We start from the raw sequence: 5,237 nt of genomic DNA, 5'->3' as shown, positions 1-5,237 counted from the left end.
GATGCCTATATGCATGATCATTGCCTTGGTAATCGTCATAATTATTTGTTTTTCTATCAATTGCCCAACAGTAATTTGTTTACCTATCATATGCTATTTTCTCGAGCGAGGCCTCTAGTGAAAACTATGGGGCCCCCGGTCTATTTCCTATCATATATTAAAACCAAAATACCTTGCTGTAATTTTCTTTTATTTGTTTTGTTTTGTGTTTTAGTTAGATCTATGTATCAAATCTCATACAATTTAATATATCTCAATACCGTTAAGGGATTGGCAACCCCTTTATGCGTTGGGTTGCAAGTATTTGTTGTTTGTGTGCAGGTGCTATTTACATAGTGTTGCTTGGTTCTCCTACTGGACTTATAACATTGGTTTCATAACCGAGGGAAATACTTACCTCTATTGTGCTGCATCATCTCCTCCTCTCCGGGGAAATACCAACGCAGATTACAAGTAGCAACTGTGTCTGATCTGGTCAGCTCCATGTTGATTTTGATGCTGACTGTTGACTTTTGATGTTTGTTCTGCAGCCGTTGAAGAGGTCGCAGCTCTGCAGCAAAAACTGCAGGGTTCAGAGACATCGCGAAGTGAGCTCCAGAATTCTGTGGATGTCACTAGGGGCGAGCTAAATGGGTATCGGCAGAAGGTGGCCGACCTCGAGAGCGCGCTTGCGACGAAGGATGGAGAGCTGTAGAAGTAGAGCACTGCTCTGGAGAAGAAGGAGGCCACTGCGCACCACTTGTCCGAGGCCCGTACTGAGGCAGAGGATCGGGCCAAGCAGTTGGCGAAGAAGCTCTATTGTCTGGAGGCCGTTGCTGCATGTGAGTTGTCATTAGTTTGTTTGTGTTACTTGTTTGATGCCTCTCCATTTTGTTGATCCGACGTTTTCATTGTAGTGCCACTTCTGGACATCGTCCATGAGGATGTGGCACTGTGGCTCGGGCAGGTTGCTGACCTCGCCTAGCAGATGCGCGTTGCGCTAGGTACAGCCTATGGGACCTTGTATCATGGTGAGAAAGATCTTGATGACACCTTGGATGGTGTAGTCAAGCTGCTGGCGCATGCTCCTGCTCACCTTCTTGACTGGCAATACTCTGTTGCGTACGAGGGCGCCATGAGGGTGTTGGCAGGTGTGAGGTCGCAGCTCCCCAATGTCGACTTGGGCTTGATCGTGCATGGCTCAGCCGAGCGTCCTATATCGGAGACCTCTTCCGTGGAGGTCAGAGCGAAGGTCGAGTATGCTACGGATGCCTGCAAACTGGAGCGAATACTTAAGCGGTGTTCCATAGAGGAGGCGGATGAGTAGGCCTCATGTAATTGTAAACAACGTAATTGTAGTAAATGTACTATCGTACTTTCGTTTTGTTGGTTATTATGTGTATTTCTTGCCTGTGTTGGATAAGCATTCAAGTTAGCTGTCAAGAAATGCGACCCCACTACGCCGAAAGCGTCAACAGAGGCCCCTGTTTGAGCCCGGCAATCGCAAAACAATCGTGAATCATAGCAGGCCTTTTGGCTAGGGTAGTATCCTCGGCTGGTTCGGATATAGGCATTGTGGAACTCAAAGGCGAAAGAGAAAGGGTGGCCGTAAGGCAGGCCACACAGGAGGTTCTCCCTCGAGGAGGGCTCCTGGCCATTAGATTTGAGTGGTCGTTGGATAGAACTCCTATGGGGGTCGGGGCGGTACGACAAACGATGCTACAACAAAAATGCCATGTAGAGACGCTAAATGTAGGTGTTAAAGACGCACTAAATCATCTCTTGCTGATTTTAGAGTCGCTCATTAAAGCGTCCTAGGAGCGTCTCCTCACGCACCGTCTCAAAGACCATTGAGACGCGGAGGAAGCGTGTCTACACGGAAATGAGACGTTTAAGAGCGTCCTTACAAAGCGTGTCAACATGGATATGACACGTTTTAAGAGCATCCTAAAAAAGCGCGTCAACATGAATACGAGGTGTTTTGAGAGAATCTTTATGCCCCTAGGGATGCTTTGATAAATTCATGCTAGATGCAACTGCATATATCCTCTTTCTATTGTGTAATTTTTTTAATCAATTGGGCTTAATAGAATTACTTGCTCCTATGAAATAATTGGATTCTCATTTACATATCAGAAAATATTCGAAAATTGTATGGCATGGAACAAAATAATAACATTGTATTACTAAGAGTAGTAGTAGCTTACAAACTTAATTGTACACATCACCTATGAACAATTACATGTCACAAAGTAGGTGAAACATATCTATATGATTTTTAGTTTCTACATGCTGATAATGGAACAATGGCTCCTTGCTCTCTCTGCTTTTCTAGTTCATCCTTGTGGCAACTGCCTTCAAAATCCGCACATAGAAGTTTTTCTGCCAAGAAAGCCCAATGAGATATACATAAATTTACTGGAACTTCTATCAGTAAGTTTTCGTTTGCTGAACATACAGCCATAAGAATAGAGAAGAACGGTATTACATATACCACATGAGTAAACATGCACTTCAGAAGTTCAATCTAGCCGTGTAGATTTCATGTGCCCATATGAAATATAGATACATACTGTATTAAGAAGAAAAATGATTATGTCATCGATAGATTGGCCAAGGTGAGAATGCTTGAAGTGTATTTGTTAGAAAAATAACAATTAACTAAGTAAGTATTACCATACGAAGCATATATATGTAAAGAAATAACAGCAGCTTAACATACAGGGACTGAATTCTAATGGTTGCTGACACTGATAATCTCTAAGCCTTAATACTAGCTCTACTTATTAAGGGGGCGGGTTACCATAAAAAATACTGAATTCTCATGATAGTTCATATTAATTATCTCCAGTCTAACACAATATATACGTATTTAAGCGAGCATTATACCATTTAGCTGCTCTAGACATAGTGCAACACATATGATTAAATCTTACCAAACATTATAATATATCCATCCACGGTGCTCTTTATCAGACAACATGAGAAAAGTTTCTGCAGGTGAGAAACTGCATGTATGAGTTGATCTCTCCGTTTAGAGTAGAAGCCATGTTAATTCTAAGAAATGTTAGAACGTGGGTGCAAAGCTCTTAATTTTAGTTATGGGAGGGGAGGAGGGTGAAGGTGATTTGATAGTTGATACACGAGCATTATTAACTGCATGAAAAAGAAAAATGTGTTAAGAACACTGACCATCTTATTCTATCAGGATATTCTCAGAGGCTTTTTATCAAGAACCTGCATACATGAGTGCCAATAATTTGGGAGCAAACAACGAAGAAAGCTATGTGTAAGATCTACTTTAAATTGTAGTAGTCTAAATGTTTAATCAGTAAACAGATGAGAGTTCAGAAAAAAAAAAACCCGGCAAAGCAGAGTTGTCCTATCTTAATAGGATAATCTAAATTACAATGTCAAGATTCTCCTCCACACTTAAGTACGCATCATAGGAGCGGCTCCAATTCTTACTTGAAACGAATTGATAGAAAAACTAAAATAAAAAAGTAGATCGACTCACATATAAATGAACTTGCCGCCTTGCTGCTGGTCGACAGTGGAAACGAGCTTCACATGGCGGAGGACACTTGGAGGATTTTTTGGTCGCAAGACGTCGGGTTCTTAGAGACAGAGGATGCCGGCGAGCAAATGGAGGGCCGGGTGGGAGTCGTCACAGGGGCATATATCCCCCCTGTCTCTAATAACATTGATGCAGTGGGCGACCAATAAAACAGCAACATACAGAAAGGTGGATCTCAATCTTAGTATGAACGAGAAGGACAGCAAACATACAAATAAAAGAGCGCCTAACTGATCAATACCTTTTGTCCTCCTCGTCGATCTTGTTCATCTTCTACCATTGTTTCCTGTCGGGTCGTATGTCACTACGATCTCAGTAGGAGAAGGTGCGATGTCCAGTTCGGATCTGTTGCCCACTCCGCCACCCGTCATCTTCCCTTTCAGCCGGAGTGCACTATGTGCCGGAGCTGCAGGTCGAGGCGGCCGGAGTGGGGCTAGGCCGCCGCCTGGAGGCCAGCGTCCCCGGGCCTGCTGTTGGATGCCGACGGACGAGGTGGGTGGACCTGCTACAGCGAGTCTGAGGTGAGGAGGAGCAGGATCTTGGCAGAGGCGGCGGTGTGGCATGGCCGTGCTAGGTTTAGGCTAGAGATCGCACCCTTTTTACATGGTAGTTACTACTTTCTTGGGACATCTCGCACGATGGGGGATTATGGTGATGGTGGTGGAGCAAGATATTCTGAACCACCGGGATCTTTTTTTATTGGAATCAAGGGACGATGTCCTTTGCGCCTCATAAATCGTCCCTATGCATAAAGTGATTTTGAATAAGGAGACATACATAAAAGCGTCAACACGAAAACGTCCCTACATGCCTATTTTGTTGTAGTCCCCGGACCCATCTCATAGAAAGATCTCTCCGACTCGCTTCAAACCTTAACACGGCACGGTCAATACAAGATGATTTGTAGTACCATGGAGCATGGACAAACGATGTGGCTTCTCATGCTTTGATTTCTGCCTTCGGCGTCCTAACCTCGTGCCCTCCTTCATGCCAGTTGGAGTATGAGGGGTCTATTGGTGGCTCCTGAGCCGCTGCAGCCGAGCTGCCGTTCTTCTGCTTCTTGAAGTGCTCGGAGGAGACCTCTGCCTGCTCCCGGTGGGCGACCTCCACTCCATGTGCATTCTTGGTGTCGCTGGCCCCTCATGCAGATGTTTTCGCCAGTATTTTTATTAATTCCAAAAAATAGCCAATTCCGAGAACTTTTTATTTCTGTATAAAAACAACACCAAGGTAGTTCTGCTGAAAATAGGGGCAGTCTGGGTTAGTTTCATTCAAATCATGCAAATTAGAGTCCAAAACAATAGCAAAAGTGCTTGAAAAAGTAGATATGTTGGAGGCATATCACTTACAATCATGGAAGACTATATGATAGTTGAGTATGCCGAGTTTGCTAAACCAAAGCTCTTACATAGACCCTACCAGAAGATAAGATGGATTGTAATTATTTGATGACTAAAAACATAGTTTTTTAAGTTCCAAGAGAGTTTATGGCATGTACTTTAACATGGCAATAGCTTGCTACTTGATCATTAGAAGTTGTATGAGAAATGAGCTGATGTTTATGATATACAATGATGCAAGAAAAAGTGATTAGAATTATCATTGATCAAACTTATGAGCTATTCTAGCATTCACAATTCATAAATTATTTCTTTTATCATTTACCTATTCGAGGACGAGC

The sequence above is a fragment of the Triticum aestivum genome, chromosome 7D (genome assembly GCF_018294505.1).
Source record: "Triticum aestivum cultivar Chinese Spring chromosome 7D, IWGSC CS RefSeq v2.1, whole genome shotgun sequence".
Taxonomy (NCBI): Eukaryota; Viridiplantae; Streptophyta; class Magnoliopsida; order Poales; family Poaceae; genus Triticum; species Triticum aestivum.
The sequence above is the reverse complement of the archived record's forward strand: the minus strand, read 5'-3'. Positions refer to the sequence as shown.